Source organism: Mus musculus, chromosome X (assembly GCF_000001635.26).
Source record: "Mus musculus strain C57BL/6J chromosome X, GRCm38.p6 C57BL/6J".
NCBI classification, from domain to species: Eukaryota; Metazoa; Chordata; class Mammalia; order Rodentia; family Muridae; genus Mus; species Mus musculus.
The window spans coordinates 98,954,636-98,972,800 of NC_000086.7; the positions used below are offsets into that span (position 1 = coordinate 98,954,636).

At 42.3% G+C, this 18,165-nt stretch overlaps 2 pseudogenes; both read right to left on the reverse strand.

Annotated features, from left to right (window-relative positions):
- Gm14813 (predicted gene 14813) lies at positions 7,431-7,853 on the reverse strand (annotated as a pseudogene).
- Gm52477 lies at positions 17,748-17,861 on the reverse strand (annotated as a pseudogene).
- Between the last annotated feature and the right edge of the window lie 304 nt (positions 17,862-18,165).

The window sequence follows — 18,165 nt, forward strand, 5'->3', positions numbered from 1 at the left end:
ATGGCAACATCACAACCCACCATGGTATTTTTAATATTAGTGTTAATAGGTATTAGATTTAAAAATCTGTTTTGTGTTCGTTTGAGTCAAATCCATGCACATTCTGCTTGACCGATGCATACGTGTAAGGGTCCATGACCATCTTTAAAGATATCCCCTTGAGCTGCCTGACGCGTTCTTTTCAGGAGTACTCTGGCTGCTTTAGCCAGAAAGCAGGGACCTCAGGAAGCCTGCTCTGCCATCTACTGCATGAATCTGCTCACATTTTAGCTAAGTCGAATGAGGACAAAGGGAGGTGAAAATGCCACCGGCACATGCAGGGCCATGGCAGTTCCATCTGGAGATGAATTCTTTGCTTCCTCCAGTGTTTTCCTTTTGCATCCCAAGGGACAAGGATGCTGCTCTTGGCACTGATGCACAGGGATGCATGGGATCTGGGGTACCAGAGAATGAGAAGGCAAAAAGAAGAAGGAAACAAGAGAAGTGGGTAGAAAGTGCTCTCATTCTCTTTAGTGCATTAAGAGACCCCCTTTTATGAACTAACCAGTACCCAGGAGCTCTTGACTCTAGCTGCATATGTATCAAAAGATGGCCTAGTCAGCCATCACTGGAAAGAGAGGCCCATTGGACACGCAAACTTTATATGCCCCAGTACAGGGGAACGCCAGGGCCAAAAAGTGGGAGTGGGCGGGTAGGGGAGTCGGGGGGAGGGTATGGGGGACTTTTGGGATAGCATTGTAAATGTAAATGAGGAAAATACCTAATAGAAATATTTTAAAAAGAGAGACCCCCTTTTCAGCTCCTCGTATGGGAATCGGAGGGCTTCGCCAGACAGCCTCTAGAACTGAGCTCCTTTTCAGGTGGCACCCTATTGAATCCAAGCTAGATTCAGAGCATGGCCCTGAGACGAGTAGGCTCAACAGTGGTGAGTACTTTCAATTCCAACGTTTCCTAATCCTCCCAGTACTCTGCTTTTCCAGAGTCTTCAAATCTGTCAGATTTCTGAACTGCACTCCGTGAGACAGCTGACTGAGACTCCAGTCATCTTAAGGAGTGTTTGTTTGTTTCCTCGGGATTCTGGAAACAGAGCCCAGGGACTTACACGAGCTCAGTGAGCACTCCACTACTGAGTTATATTCCTAATCCTTAGTAATTATTATTTTTAATGACAGTAATACGGTGGCGGGGGGTGGGGCGGTAGGGGGGTTCTGTGGTACAGAAGCGGGCCTAGTTTACAGAAAGGCCTAGTTCAATCCCTGGCATTCCCAGCAAATCATTGAATCAATAAATGTAACAAACCAGCTGTGTTCTCACGGTCACAAGTGCCGTCTTTTTCAGTTACTGACAACATAACATCTCGATTATTTCCCTGAAGACCAAGTTATGTTCCCTTGGCAAATCTCTAGGATAGTAGGGGCGAGTGAACTATGAAACAAGGTGGTCAAATTCTGAGAGCAAGACTCATGTGGGATATTTCTCCTCTTTTTAAAACCAAGCTATTCTTGATTCAACTGAACTCCTGTGAAGGAGTTTGCTATATCCCTCTAGATGCACAGAGGTACAGCCCTGGCTAAGTGAGGTAAACACCTGCCAATGCTCTACTAATCCCCGGTCTATTTTGAACTCGTGAAAGCTCACTGGTGTGGCCCCAGGTTTCAGAATCACACAGGACCATTTTGAGCAAGTCACATCACCTCTCTGTGCCCCTGTGTCTTTAAAATGTGTTTCTAAGGAGTAGGCTGGTGAGATGTTCAGTGGGTAAAGGGGTCCGATGTCAAAGCCTAAAGACCTGCATTTGATCCCTGGGCCCCACATGAGAGAGGGAGACAACTGGTTCCTGAATGTTATCATCTGACCTCCACATGCAGGACATGGCACACACATCCCACACACATACATGTACACACCAACAAAATAAGTATAAAAATACATTTAAGTTGGGGAAGGGGATAATCTGAGAACTTGGAGGGGTAAAAATGTGTGTGTGTGTGTGTGTGTGTGTGTGTGTGTGTGTGTGTACAGGTAGCTGAGAGTTCTACATCCAGATCCACAGGTAGCAAAGCCCATCCCTAAGTGATACACTTCCTACAAGGCCACATGTTCAATAATGCCAGTCCCTGTAAACTTATGGGAGCCATTTTCATTTGGATCACCATAATTCTTTTGAGCCATATATTCTGTACATATGAAAGCAATTGCAAACTGGTACAACCACTCTGGAAATAGGAAATAGATCTACCTGAAGACCCAGCTACAGCACTCTTGGGAATATGCCCAAAAGTTGCCCCACCATACCACAGGGGCACAGGCTTCACTATGTGCATATTGGCCTTATCTGTGACAGCCAGAAGCTGGAAACAACCCAGTTGTCCCACCACGGAAGAATGAATACAGAAAATGTGGTTCATTTACACAATGGAATACTATTCAGCTATTAAGAATGAGGATAACCCGAGTTTTGCAGGCAAATGAATGGAACTAGAAAATATCATCCTGAATGTGGTAACTCAGACCCAAAAGGACATCCGTGGTATGTACTTACTAATAAGTGGATATTAGCCAAAAAAGTACAGGCTACATAGGATACAATCCACAGAATTCAAGAAGGTTAAGAAGCAGAAGGGCCCAAGTGAGGGGGACCTAGATGGGAGAGGGAAAGGGGAAGGGAAAATGACAACTTGGTCAGGTATGGGGGTAGGAAACAGGAAAGAAGCCCTGAGGACCAGCAGAAAGAATAAAAATATGTAACCTCGGGAAGGGGGCTTGGGGGGAATGTACCAGAGACCTTGAAGGTGAGAGATTCTCAGGACTCAGAGGGAGGGACCTTAGATGAAGTGCCCAACAGTAGGGATCGAGAACTTATAGAGCCCACCTCCACTAGAAAGACGGGGCATCAAGTGGAGGGATGGGGCTGCCATCCTACAGTCAAAAACTCTGACCCAGAATTGTTCCTTTCAAAAACAAAAACAAAAACAAAAAACAAAAAACAAAAAACCTGCAGGGACAAAAATGGAGAAGAGACTGAGGGAAAGGAGGTCCGGTGACAGGCCCAAATTGGGATCTAGCTTAAGGGGAGACTCCAAGGCCTGACACTATTACTGATGCTATGGTGTGCTTATAGACAGGGGCCTAGCCTTTTGATAGGCCCAACAAGCAGCTGACTGAGACAGATGCAGATACACCCAACCAATGGACAGACGCCAGGGGCCCCTGTGGTTGAATTAGGGAAAAGCTGGAAGAAGCTGAGGAGGAGGGTGACCACATAGGAAGACCAGCAGTCTCAACTACCTGGATCCGGGAGAACTCTCAGACACTGAGCCACCAACCAAGCAGCATACACCAGCTGATTCCAGTCTACTGACATCAGAGAACTGCCTGGTCTGGCCTCAATGGGAGAAGATATGCTTAACCCTTGAGAGACTTTAGGCCCCAGGGAGTGGGGAGGCCTTGTGAACTGGGGATAAGGTGGGGACATCCTCTTGGAGACAGGGGAGGAGGTATGAGATGAGGAATTGTGGGAGGGTGGACCCAGAGGGAGGTAACAACTGGACTGTAAAAAAAAAAATTAAAAATAAAAAAAAGATACAAACCTTTACTGTAGTTTCATGAGTCTTACCTAGGCTGTTGTATGCAAAATACTTGGTGTAGAGACCCACATCTGGCGAAATTGGCACTTGGTATAAATGAGCTATCTTCTGGGGGAGAGAACAAAGACTGTTGCTGAGAATTACTCTTCAAGGGCATAGCGTCATCTGACTTTTCCTATCTGCTCCGGCAACCTTCAGTCCTACCCAAGCTGAAAGCTCTACTGACTTTGTTTGTGGTTAGGGTTTTGTTGCTGTTTATTTTCTTCTGCTGTTGCTTTGAGATAGGGTCTTGCTCTGTGGTGTAGGCTGGCCTACGGCTCCCGAACGCTGAAGTCATGGGCGTGAACCACCATACCTGGCTCTACCGAGTCACGAAAATTATTAAAGTGTCTCAATAAAAACAGTTTCTCTGACTGAGCCTTACCTTTTCCCTATTTAGATTAGAGAACTCTGTAGACCTTCTCTGGCTATAACATCTGGGAGAACAGGAGACTATGGTAATTTACAAACAGCAGGAGCATGGGCACTGAATGCTCCTGCAATTCCAGCGCTGAAGAGATAGAGAGGTAGGAGCATTGCAAGTCTGTGGGTAACCTTGGATACATAGTGAAGTGTCTAAATAAATAAGTAAATAAATAAATAAATGCATAAGACCCTCTGCTGCAAATTTTGTTTGATGCTCCTCCTTTCAAAAAGGTGAAATCTAAATTCAATTTTCTTTCAGACTTGCTCCTAATAAGCATAGAAAACTGATGAGACATTAGGCAGTTTGGAAGATTAGGTTCTTAGAAGCAGGCTTCCTTGTTTTGAGCTTTCCTTTTTACAAGGAGGTCACTGGCCATGTTATGGGGACACTACAATAACATAGCCTGAGGACAGGGTTATGTGGTGAGGACATGAGTCTTCTGTCCACAGCATGGAAAGGAGTCCCTCTGGAAGTAGACCGTCCATCACTATTCAAGCTTGAGATGACCACCGAGTTGGTTCTATCTCAAGTGCAGCCACATGATAGGCCCTTAGCCAAAATTCCCAGCTGAACCACTCCCTAATCCTTAACTGACAGAAACTGTCAGATAACAAACAATTACAATTTTCAGTGAGGGTGGAGCTCGTGGTTGGATGCTTGTATAGCATGAACCACTGGATAAGGTCCAGCCAGGCCCTCAATTAAATTTACAGTACTGAGGAAAAAAATACAAGCATCAGGTGGTTAATACGAGCTCTGTGGTTAGGAGCATTTTCTGCTCTTGCAGAGGATCTAGGTTCACAGTGCCTACCTGGCAGCTCACAACCATCCATAAGTCTACTTCCAGGGGATCTGAGGCTCTTGTTGGGCTTCTGTGGGTACCAGGCATGCACTGGGTACACACACACGCAGGTAAAATGCTCATAGATATACAATAAATAAATCTTTAAAAAATACCACAAAACACTAGGTTTGTTGTATTTGAATTTTGGAGTCATCCTTACATCTTACACAGTAGTAGTAATCCAGAACTACCTGGAAGTGGGATGCTATAATGATAAACATCTACAATTTTGAGACTATTTGAGGAATTAGGCAGTTGGCAGAAGCTGGGCTAATGAATGGTTACATTTTCTTGAGCATATTGTTAGTAGCAGTCTGGGCTTTGAGGAGACTGCCAATAAGGGTACAGATATAGGTGAAAAGAAAACTAGTTATTGAAAAACAAAGGAATGCTGTGTTACTTAGTAACTGGAAGTTTAACATCCTTAGATGAAACTTTTTGAAAAGGAGGAAATGTGTCTGATGAGATGGATGGTCCAGCTAGAGAAACGTCCTGCCAACTGCCTACAAGGTGCTGCCTGCTTTCTTCCCACTGCAGATAACAAACTATGCAAGGACAGAGAGAACACCAGTGGAGGACCATGCAGCTGGGAGTATGGATACACTGTCTCTGAAGATGCATTCCTAAATCCTCCACGTGGTGAACAGTACTAAAATAAGAAATGGCTTGGAAACAAACATCAAATCCAGGGCACTCTCAGGAAGGCGTGGCCTAAAACTAAAGCCAAAGGTCGGACTGTAAAATCTTTACCACTAAAACCATAAGAGGATCCAAGGTTGTGGCTCTAAGACTCAAGTCAGTCGGGTACTTAAGAAGCTTAAAGGCATTGTTCTTCAGTGATATCTGCCAAAGCCTCAGGTGAGGAGGGATTTAGCTCAAAGATTTTTTTTTTTCCGGTGAAGCTTTGGTGTAATAGACTAAACCTTAATGTGATTCACAGAGTTTGAAAGACAGCTATACTTAGAAAATTGTTCCAGCATGGACTAAAACGGATAGAGACTGTATAAAAAGAAGAAGAAACCATGGGCTGCTCAAACTGGTGAGACTAAAGCTGAAATAATCACATGCTGTTGCAAACACGGATGCTTTTTTGCTTGGAAAGGAAAGATGAGCCAGAGGATGTACCCAAGAGCCCAGGGACCAGAATCAGGCGCCGTGGCTAATTACTTCCAGGCAGGAGGAGAAGTACAATCTGAGCCAGGACCTTTCCATATTTCCTCAGGGGGTGTTCAGAATCATTCTCCTTTTAAAAAGTACTTTATTTTATTTATGTATGACTATGCACACTGCATATGGCTGGGTGTCCACAGAAGCCAGAAGGCATCACATCCTCCAGAACTGGACTCATGGGCACTTCTGAGCTGTCTGATGTGGGTGGTGGGCACTGAAGTCAGGTCTTCTGCAAGAGCTACAATAGCTTTTCTTTCCAGTGTTCCCTCCCTCCCTCCCTCCCTCCCTCCCTCCCTCCCTCCCTCCCTCCCTCCCTCCCTCCCTCCTTCCCTCTCTCCTCCCTTCTTTTCTTTTCTTTTCTTTTCTTTTCTTTTCTTTTCTTTTCTTTTCTTTTCTTTTCTTTTCTTTTCTTTTCTTTGTGTGTGTGCCTGACCCACCATTTGGGGATAGTGGAGGTGAAGTCCAGGATCTTGTACATTCTAGGCAACTGAACTACATCCCCAGTCCTTTTTCTAAGGCAAGATCTCACCATATAGTTCTGGCTGACCTTTAACTCAAGGCCATCCTCCCTGATGCTGGGATCACAGGTGTGTTCCGCTATGTCCAGCTCTCCACCCCCTTTTTGTTCAATAATAGTCAATGAAGTTAACCTCTGACTTGGGGCTGGTAATTTGTTCATAGGTCATTAGGTTGAGATTTCTACTTAAAGTTTACTTAAAGAGGAGGGCCGTGTGTGTGTGTGTGTGTGTGTGTGTGTGTGTGTGTGTGTGTGTGCCTTGCTGGAGATGATGAAAATCTTTGAACTGCTGCTGTGATTAGAGGACTGCAGTAGTTTAGAAACATGTCCGTGCTTTCCTTTCTATTTCTTCTTTCATAAGGCAGATGCAGATTTCTCCTCACTTGGAAGTGAGCACTTGTTTTGGTTTTTGTTTTTGTTTGTGTTTTTGTTTTTGTTTTAGAATCATTTATTTATTTTTATGTATATGAGTACACTTGCTGTTTTCAGACACACCAGAAGAGGGCATCAGATCCCATTACAGATGGTTGTGAGCCACCATGTGGTTGCTGGGAATTGAACTCAGGTCCTCTGGAAGAGCAGCCACTGCTTTTAACCACTGAGCCATCTCTCCAGCCCGGAAGTGAGCACTTGTAACATCTTGCTTCTGATGTATCTGCTAAAGACAGACTGGGTAACCTGTTTAAAGGTGATTTCAGAGAACAGGTCAAAGAGATGGCCATGCAGGCTGCTCTGCATTAGATGTTTCACTCCAGGAGAAGTTTTGTTAGTGGTGGTCATGGTGGTGGTGGTTTGTTTGAGACAGGGTTTTATTCTGTAACCCAGGCTGCTATAGAATTTTTTTTTTCAGTCTTTCATGTGATTTTATTTTCTCCCTTCAACCATAATAATATGATATCCAAATTTTGTCTTAACTGGTGGGTCTGCAAACACAAGCTTATCCATCCCACTATAGGCACGGCAAACGCTGCTTCTTGAAATGGCCCCACCATGGATCCTCTGGTCATCCAACCCAAGTCACCCTCTTGTCTGGCTTTATCTTCACTATATTGTGTGGCCACTTCACTGAATCTCATCCGAGACTTTAACTTTTCCATGGCTTCCATGATTTTCCCATGTTTCTCACACAGAATGTGTCTGACCTTTACTGCATTGCCACCACCTTTAGGACCCCAAGATTTCTTGTCAGAACTGTCACTCCCAGAGGCTGCACTTCCTTTCCCTCCCTCTCCAGAACCACTTTTCCCCTTCAGCGGCATCTCTTAAGCTCTAGAATTCTTGACGTTTCTACCACTTCCTTCCAAAACACTTGCCATCACAGTTCAGAATAAGACTGTTACTACACCACAATGACATATGAGTAACTTGTGGATGTCCTCATTGTGAAGGGTTGAAGTTTCCTGGCAACAATCATTTGGCTTGGCCATTATGGAAGCAGATCCTCCAGTCCCATTCAATCCTATAGCCCTTGCCAAAAATCCTCACTCCAGCATGCAAATAGCGTGAGTTATAACTTCCCAGCTAAGCCGCTCCTGATTTTTGCCCCATAAAATGGTTTGTAAAGATATTTTGATTTAGGGAGTCATCTGTTTGTTATCCAGTAATACATACTGAATATGGCTGAAGTGGGGTCAAAGGGAGATTTCAATACCCCACTGCAGCTCTGCTGGCAAATCCCTTCTTCCTCCAAGTGCCCTGGTGCCTCTGTGGCTATGCCCAAATGGTTTTGGATGAAGTACTCTTTGACACTTAGTTGAAAGGCTCTACAGACACCAGGTCTTAAAGTTCTTAGAGAGGATGAAGTAGTTAGTGTAAGATTTGCTAGGTAAGAATTCCCTTTTAGGCAGGTTGGCCTTCTTCTCTCCTCTCCTCTCCTCTCCTCTCCTCTCCCCTCCCCTCCTCTCCCCTCCCCTCTCCTCCCCTCCCCTCCCCTCCCCTCCCCTCTCCTCTCCTCTCCTCTCCTCTCCTCTCCTCTCCTCTCCCCTCCCCTCCCCTCCCCTCCCCTCCCCTCCCCTCTCCCCTCCCCTCCCCTCTCCTCTCCTCCCCTCCCCTCCCCTCCCACTTCAACTAAGCATAAGATATCTAACACTGTATATTATTCTTGAGAGTGTAGAAGATGCCCCCGAGGTACAGAAGTCATGACCTAACATTGACTTCTGTCTTTTCCCTCCCTGATAAACAAGTTTGATATCTTACACACTTCTACCTAGAGCCATTACCCATCAGTAACAAGAGATGCTCTCTCTGCTACTTGCCTGCTCCACTCACTGCTTCAGCTCTGTGAACTCTAGGCTGGTGCTCTTCACTGATTCATACTGCTCACTGAGACAGGGGAACAGGAAGGATTGCTAGCCGCGTGAGAGCCTGATATGGAAGCTAATCAGGCTTCCTTTCTGCTCCATGGTCTACCTTATTTTCATGAAAGCAACCTTGGTGCACACTAGTCAACCTGTCCCTGGCACTATTCCACATCTTCAGAATAAGAACCCCTCAATGCCTTCATGGTGACTAGGGAGGATATAAGGGTTCTTTTAGCTCCTGACAGGCACATAGACTTGAGATCATGTAGATGATATGTCTAGTGGTCACAAGGGACAAAATTATTCTAAGTAAAATAAGCAAGTGACAGATAGATTAGACAATACAGCATAGTTACACTTACATGAGTCATGTATAATGAGATGCCAAAGTCTTCTTAGCAAGAAATAGGACAGCAGATACAGGGCAGAGAATAGGGAACTGTACAGTTGTTTCCCAATAGGTATAGAGTTGTCTTAGTTAGGGTTTCCATTGATGTGAAGAGACACCATGACCAGGGAAACTCAACTCTTCTAAAGGCAAATTGGGGCTGCCTGAGAGTTTCAGAGGTTTTGTCCATTATCATCATGGCAGCATGCAAACAGGCATGGTGCTGGAGGAGCCAAGACTTCTACATCCTGATCTAAAGGTATCCAGTAAGAGAGTGTGTACCACACTAGGTGTAGGAAACCTCGAAGTGACATATCTCCTACAATAAGGCCACACCTCCTAATAATGCCATTCCCTAAGGGCCAAGCATGAAATACTTGAGTCGATGGGGGAGGTCATACCTACTCAAACCACCACATTCCAGTCTCTGGCCCCCATAGGCTCGTAGCCATAGCATAACACAAAATGTATTCAGTTCCACTTCAAAAGTGCCTGTAGTGTATCATAGTCTCACCAATGCTTAAAAAGTTAAAGTTCAAAGTCTCTTCTGTGATTCATGCAATCTCTTAACTATAACCTGCTATACAATCGAAATCAAACCACAGATCACATACTTTGAACTCATAATGGCACAGGATATACATTACTGTTCCAAAAGGGAGCATAGTGAAGAAATACTGGACCAAAGCAAGACCAAAAACCTGCTGGGCAGACTCCAAACCCTGTATTTCCATGCCTGATGTCAAAATGCTCTTCAGATCTCTAATTCTCTTCATCTTTGTTGATTGCAACACAGTTCTCCCCCTTGGGCTGGTTCCACTTCCTGTTAGCAGATTTACTAAGCAGACAGCCTAGTAAATGGCTCTGGCATTTCTAACCTCTTAGGGTCTCCAAAACAACCCAGGCTTTGCCTTCACAGCTTCATGCCATGGCCTCTCTGGGCCTCCATACAGGGACACCCCTGCCACACAGGAAGGAGATTTCATAAGCCACTTCTATTCTTGACTCTAAAGCCAGGGTGATGTGTCTGAAGCTGCCAAGTTCTGCTGCTGGCTGGGGCTGGAGTATGGCCCCCTTGTTCAATTACATTATCACCAGCTTTCTGTTTTCCATCTCCTTCACTGCCTAAGTTTGCCTGTCCTGGAACTTGCTCTGTAGACTGACCTAGAATTCAGAGATCTGCATGCCTCTGTCTCCTAAGGGCCGGGATTAAAGGCAAGTACCACCATGCCTAGATCCAAGCTGTTCTTTAATTCCTTTTTATTATAGATCTTTACAAGCATGGCCACTCTGCCTCGCGATATAAATTAAAGGGATGTCAGATCAAAAGCGTGTGTCATCCCACCTCAAGGTCCACATCAAAAGCCAGTGTCTTCCTGCCTCAAGATCTGGATCAAAGTCATGTCTTCCTGCCTCAAGTTCCACACCGGGTGTGCCCTTCATTTCTGGATTGTAATTCATTCCAGGTATAGTCAGGTTGATAACCAAAAATAGCCAGCAGGACAGTTTCAGGTGTACTAAAAGAGTGATGTTCTGCAATTTAAAATGCTATAAATGGGGGAATGAGAGTTAGAAGCATTGATTGGTCTTCCAGAGGATGTGGTTTCAGTTCCCAGCACCAGCATGGAGGCTCACAAGCATCTGTAACTCCAGTTCCATGCAATCTGACACTCACCTGACCTCCTCAACCAAGCATGCACACGGTACACATGTGTTCATGCAGGCCAATGCTCATACACATAAGAGAAAAATAAGTATGTTTTTGAAAAGAAAATGAATGTCACGTTGTGTTCTTATCACTCAGATACACATGCGCGCGCTCATGCACGCGCACTCACACACACACACACACACACACACACACACACAAACAAACAAACACATACACATGCATGCAACAAAAGGACAAAAGGAAACTATGGGAGCTATTTGATACATTTATTACCTTGATTGTGTTGATGATGCCACAAGTGTTTGCAAACTTCTCAAATTGTATACATGGAATATATTCGGCTTTTGTATATCAATTGTACTTCAACAAAGCTGTTTTTAGAAAAGCAGAGTAAGGAGATAGCAAGAAAAAGAGTGGTCTCTGTTTTAGACAGAGTGGTAAGGGAAGGCTTCTCTAGAGTTCTTGTTTCTTAGTTTGTTTGAAAAGGATCTTGCAAATATCCCAGGCTGTCCTCCAGCTCCTGATCCTCCTGCCTTAGTTGCCTGAGTGCTAAGATGACTGATGTGGGCCAGCACAGCTGAGAAGCAGGCATTTGAATGAAGGCCTGACTACAGTGAAATAGTGACCATGGAGAAGGGGCTTAAAAGGGGAAAGAACAAGTCGTGGAAAGCTTCGGACACGAATGACCAATGTCCTTGGGTAATGGGGGGGGGGGAGGCCAGAGCACTCAGAGCCACTTTATAAGATGATCAGAGCTGATTATTACACATCATGCCATATATTCTTGATTCTCTGAGGTACCACAGGAAGTACAACCTTTTTATTATTTCATGGGCCATTACTTTTCTTGGCTCTAAATGTCTCCTTACCTACCTTTCTCTCCTTTGCTTTTAGAAATGACTTTGCTACTTGGCGTTCAAAAAGAAATAGTCTGAAAGAGAACCAGCCTCTCCCTCCACCACTAAACCCGTGACTCTACCAACATCTATCCTCATCCTCTCTGCCTTTGGTAATACAAAGGACAAGCCCACCCGGCCCTTAGCATGGCTCCAACTCACACTTCATAGCCTACTGTCAAGTCAAAGACTTCATTCCTATAAACAAACTCTTCCATTCTTGATCATGCATCATGCTTCTCCATAGGTCAACTATCAAGAGCTCCCCAGCTGGGTGCTATACAAAGAGCTTTCCTTTCCTTTTATCCTCTCAACTATTACGCATTCACTCTTTTCTTATAACCCCCAACGGATTTATTTTCTAAAGGAATGCACCAAGGAAAAGATGGGGCACAGAAGTACAGAATAAAAAATAAACATGCTGGGCAGTGGTGGCACATGCCTCTAATCCCAGCACTTGGGAGGCAGAGGCAGGCAGATTTCTGAGTTCTAGGCCAGCCTGGTCTATAGAGTGAGTTCTAGGACAGCCAGGGCTATACAAAGAAACCCTGTCTCGAAAATAAATAAATAAATAAATAAATAAGTAAATAAATAAATAAGTAAATAAATAAATAAATAAATGCAAACTGTGCTTATTAATTACTTTGTGATCACAAACTAGTACAGAGGCCACCTTGTACAAAACATAATCAAGACTGGAAGCAAGAGGCTCACTTAGCAAGGCCTAGGGTGTCAGTCTCTGATATTTGTATGCTAAGCTGCAGCCCCTGTTTCTGGGTAGATCATGAGGTGTTTGGCACAGTCCATGATTTTAACTGCCTTTGAACAGAAGAATGGCCATGTGGTTCAGCTAATGGAAGATGAAATGCCTGGGTTATATGTGTCACACCATTACTGTACTTTTACCTCACGATGCAGAGCCAGGTGAGGCTGTCAAAGTCCTTGATATGGGCCACAACCGCTTTCTCTATTAGCTTTTCCCAAAGCCCTAGGAGCACACTGCACTGAGTCCTGTTGCATTGCTTTGGCCTTTTGATCACCATGGAAAGTGGCCTGCTATGGTGGGAAGGAGGGGCTGGCTCTGCTGAGGCTGGAAACCAGATGCCATTGCTGCTGAAGCCCTGGCTCATCTAACCCATTATTTTTTTTTAAAAAAATGATTAATTCATTGAGAATTTCACACAATGTATTCTGATCCCATTCACCCCAGCTCCTCATCTTAACTCCTCCCAGATCTGCCTCCACTTCCCTACACCCCACCCAACTTCATGTTCTTTTTAAAACCTGAATAACGCATGGACTCCAATTTGTGCTTCAATTTGTGCATGTGGAGTCATCCACAGGAGCCTGGTTCTCGGGACTCTTAACGAAACAGAAGAAAATTTCAAAGGCATCTTTGAATTCTTTTTTCCTCAAACTCCATAGGCAATCCATGAGCAATGCCCATCCACTCTGCTTCAGATGCTTCAGATCTGAGTGAGCATGGTCTCACCATCTTCATAGCTGTCCCCAGCAGAGGCCAGCAGCATCTCTCTCCAAGGCCAGATTCTAGCAAAGCCTAAGAGTCCTCTTAGAGGGACTAAGAGAACCTAAGTGGCCTCTATTTCTTTTCTAGATTCCACCTCATTCCAAAAGGAATTTGACCTGGATAGCACATTGAAATTCCTCCAAACGCTGACACCATTGCATACACTAGCAAGATTTTGCTGAAAGGACCCAGATGTAGCTGTCTCTTGTGAGACTAGGCCGGGGCCTAGCAAGCACAGAAGTGGATGATCACAGTCAGCTAATGGATGGATCATAGGGCTCCCAATGGAGGAGCTAGAGAAAGTAGCCAAGGAGCTAAAGGGATCTGCAACCCTATAGGTGGAACAACATTATGAACTAACCAGTACCCCGGAGCTCGTGTCTCTAGCTGCATATGTATCAAAAGATGGCCTAGTCGGCCATCAGTGGAAAGAGAGGCCCATTGGACACGCAAACTTTATATGCCTCAGTACAGGGGAACGCCAGGGCCAAAAAATGGGAATGGGTGGGTAGGGAAGTAGGGGGGAGGGTATGGGGGACTTTTGGGATAGCATTCTAAATGTAATTGAGGAAAATACGTAATACTAAAAATATTTTTAAAAAATTAAAAAAAAAAGAAATTCCTATACCTTCTGTCCTGGCTCATTTTACGTCAACTTGACACAAGCAAAAATCATCTGAAAGAAGGGAGCCTCTATCAAGAAAATGCCATCATAAGAGCTGGGCTGTAGGAAAGGCTATAGGGCATTTTCTTCTTAAGATTTTATTTGATATTGAAAGTGGATTTTTTTTTCCAGCTGGGAAGTGATGGTACACACCTTTAACCCAAGCACTCAGGAGGCAGAGACAAGTGGATCTCTATGGGTTTAAGGCCAGCTTGGTCTACAGAGTGAGTTCCAGGAAAGATAAGACTAAACAAAAACATTTTTTTTCACAGTATATTCCGATTATAGTTTCCCCTTCCCCAACTCCTCCTTGATATTTCCCACTTCCCCACTCAACTAAGTCTACATATTTCCTTTCTTCCTCCCATTAAACTACAAAAAACAAATATATTAATAAGATAAAAATTAAAACAAACAAACCAGGTCAGAACAAAACAAACAGAAAAAAGAACCAATGGGGGAAAAAAACCAAACCCATATAGACACTAAGACACACACATTTGCATACAAAGAAAACCAATAGAAAAAAATGTAAAAACATCATATATAAGCAAGAGATCTGTATAGTTAAAAAAAGAGCCCAAACAAAGCACAATGAAACAAACAAACAAAAAGGTTCCAAATAGCCCATTGAGTATGAGGTCTGTCCTTAATGTGGTTAGTAGTATAACTAGAGAGAATCTGTTGGAGAAAACTAACCTTTCCTTTGCTAGTGGTTATTAATTGGAGTTAATTTGGGGTTAGGGATAGGGCGGGGCTTGTATCCTCTTCCTCACTCAGTGTTGGGGCCTCACCTGGCTTAGGCCTATGCAGGCCCTGCGCATGCTGCCACAGTCTCTGTGAGTGATTTCAAATGTACATCAGTCTTTATTTGTAGAATATGAATAACATTGTCTTCTGAGAGTTGCTATGAATAATAATAATGATGGAGACAATACCTCTTAGGTTCTGAGGGTGTTGTCTGGAATTCAGTATCTCTCATCTCTTCTAGTTGGCCTTTAGGCATGATTTAATCCCTGTATTTCACTTTATGTGTGTCCATGGTATACATAACACTTTGAGATGAAAGAGAAACTCTAATTTTATTGCATTGCTTGGCAATAAACAATAGAGACAGAGGTTGATGACAGTGACTCACAGAAATCTGGATTCTTTCTGGATGAAAAAAAAAAGCAGAAGTTTCTTTCCTCAGTTTTGTATTGTCAGGGTTTTGTTTTTTGTTTTGTTTTGAAGCTGATGGCTTGTGAATCACATTCAAAGGAAAGACTGAAACAAGGACAAAAGAAAAGGATGGAGGGAGGGAGGAAGAGAGATAGGAAGAAAGAGAGATCTACTGGCTAGGCTAGGTCATATATCAGTAGGTCAATCTAACTTTTCTAAAATCTAAAAGGCTTTTGTCCTTCTTTACCTAAGTAATATGTGCGAGAGTTCAATATTCTCCGCATTTCATCAGCATTTGTGCTTGTGCGTTTTTATACAGGGTTTCACTCTGTAACATAAGCTAACTCTGAACTCACAATGCTCTTGTCAAAACCTTCCAAGTGTGTGTTGGGCCTCATACTGGGCTCTAACATAATTCTTAGTTATTTAGAGAATGGCCATTCTAGCAAACATTCTTTGATGCACCAATTTTTAGCTTTGATGAAACCAAATTTATTATTTTATGCTGTTGCTTGTGCTTTGATATCATGTATTAGGAGCCAGAGCCTGAATGAAAGAAAGTAAAATTTCACCTATGTATTCTTCTCAGAGCTTTATATGTTTGGCTTGGAGATCTTTGGCTTATTTTGAGTTAAATTCTTGTGTATATGTGAGGTGATTGTCTATCTTAATTCTGTTGCGTGTGGACATCCCTTTGTGCCAGAACATTTGTGGATACAATTATTCTTTCCCTTGTTTAATCATACTGTCACAGTTGTCTAAAATCAATCGACCTTAAATGGAAAACTGTATACCTGGCACCTTAACTGTATTCCATTTCTCTATGTGTAGTTCCTTATTCTAAGCCTATATTAGTCTTTTGGTGTTGAGCATTGAACCCAGGGCCCCACTCAAGATACACACATTCTCTACCATTGAGCTATGCCCTCAGGAACCCTACATTATAGAAAATGTCAAGATTAGAAAGTTAAATTTCTAAGACTGTTTTGTCTAGTCCAAGGCTCTTTCATTTTCATATGAATTTTAGAATCACTTCCTTAACTTCTGCAAAAACATTAGCTGCAATTTTAATGAGGATAACATTTATCTGTAAATCAATGTGGAATATTGCCCTCTTAACATTCAGTCTAAAAGCCTAGGAGCCTAGGATTTTTTTTTAATGTATTAATCATTTAATTTCACTGAATGGTATTTTGCTTTATTTGAGATCTAAATCTTGTCCTCCTTTTAAATATAGATTTTTTTGAGACAGCATCTCAATGTGTAGCTATAATTATGCTAGAATTTGCTGTGTAGACCACGCTGGTCCCAGAACCCACAGAGATCTGCTCACCTCTGCTTTTATACTGCTTGGACTAAAGGTGTGTGATACATTGCCTGGCTTAAAAATTAATTCTTACATGTTAAAGATTGAAGGTAATTCCAATGTGGTATTTTCTTTATTTAATTTTGAAACTGTCCATTTCTAATTAATGGAAGTAAAACTTATTTTGCATTTTGTTTTTCAGTATTGCAACATTACTGACCTTGGTTTTTGTTTGTTTGCTTTTTCTTACACAGATCTTTGTGGGTTTACCATAGTTACTTTTTCTACCTTATTTTTCTAATACAGGGTCTTAATATGTAGCCCAGGATAGCCTCAAATCTGTGATCCTCCTGCCTCACCCCCTGAATTCTGGGATTGCATATATGTATCACCACACTCTGTCCCCAGTGTTTTTTACACACAATATAATATCATCTGCAAATAGTTATATGTTCACATTCTTTTCTAATATGGATTTCTTTCACTTCTTTTTCTTATAGAAATGATGAAAACATATTTTGTCTTTAGTCTTGTCTTAGGAAAAAAATTTCTGTCAGATAATTCATCGAAAGCTTCTAACAGATTGGATAAGCTCTCTTCTATTCTTAGTTTGGTGGACTTGTGAAAAAGTAATGAACAGGATTTTATAATTGGAGACAATTAGGTGTTTTCTGTTCTATCATATCTATTACATCAGTGGCTTTTTTTTTTGTATTTTGAATCAACCTTGCATCCTGGGATAGCACACTGTCTTGTGACTAATAAGTCTTTTTATGTTATTGGCCCAGTATTTTAGTATTGATTGAAGATTTTTATGTCTGTATTCTTAAGATACATCGGTGTTAGATGATTTTTACTGTGATATTATTGTCTGGGTTTTGCAGCTGGATAATAAGCACCTCATTCGTTCTTCTTTTATTTACTTGGAATCTCCTGTTAAAGATTGGTGCTAATATTTGATAGAATTCATTATTGAAACCATTTTAGCTCCAGGAGTTTCTTTGTAGGATGTTTCTTAATAATTTTTAAAATTGCCTTACTTGTTGCTTATTCATATTTTCTCTTTCTTTTTCAGTTCTTTTTGGTAGTTGGATAATTTTGGAAATTTGTCTAATTTATCTAAGTTACTTAATATATGTGAATTACAGTTGCCCATACAACTTCATACATTTGCATTTCATCTTTTTCATTTCTGTCAGACAGCTATTAATGTCCTAAAGGTCTAACCTCCACATATTTGCTGTGGCATGTGAGTGCCCTAGTCCCCTCAATAATAAGATAAAATAGAAAATAGAATTGTGCAACCCAATTTGTATGGCATAATTACTACACTTGATCTTAGCCAAAAGGCCGAGAAGCGATGTATGGCATAATTACTAAAATCATTCCACTATCATCACTGAAGATATTTTATATGATTTTTCAGGCTTTTAAGTTTGTCAAGATTTTGAAAACTGTCCTTACATTTCAGTCTACCCTGGCCAATAGTCCAAGTTCAACTGATGCAAGTGAATGGTTTGCTTTAGTTGTGAGAAATAGTTTATAGATGCATAATAGAAATATAGTATTATTCAGCTTTTCTTATTAAGCTTCTATTTAGTTGTTATATCCACAATAAAAATAATGGGGTATCAGAATCTTTAAACTTATTGTTAAATTGTCTATT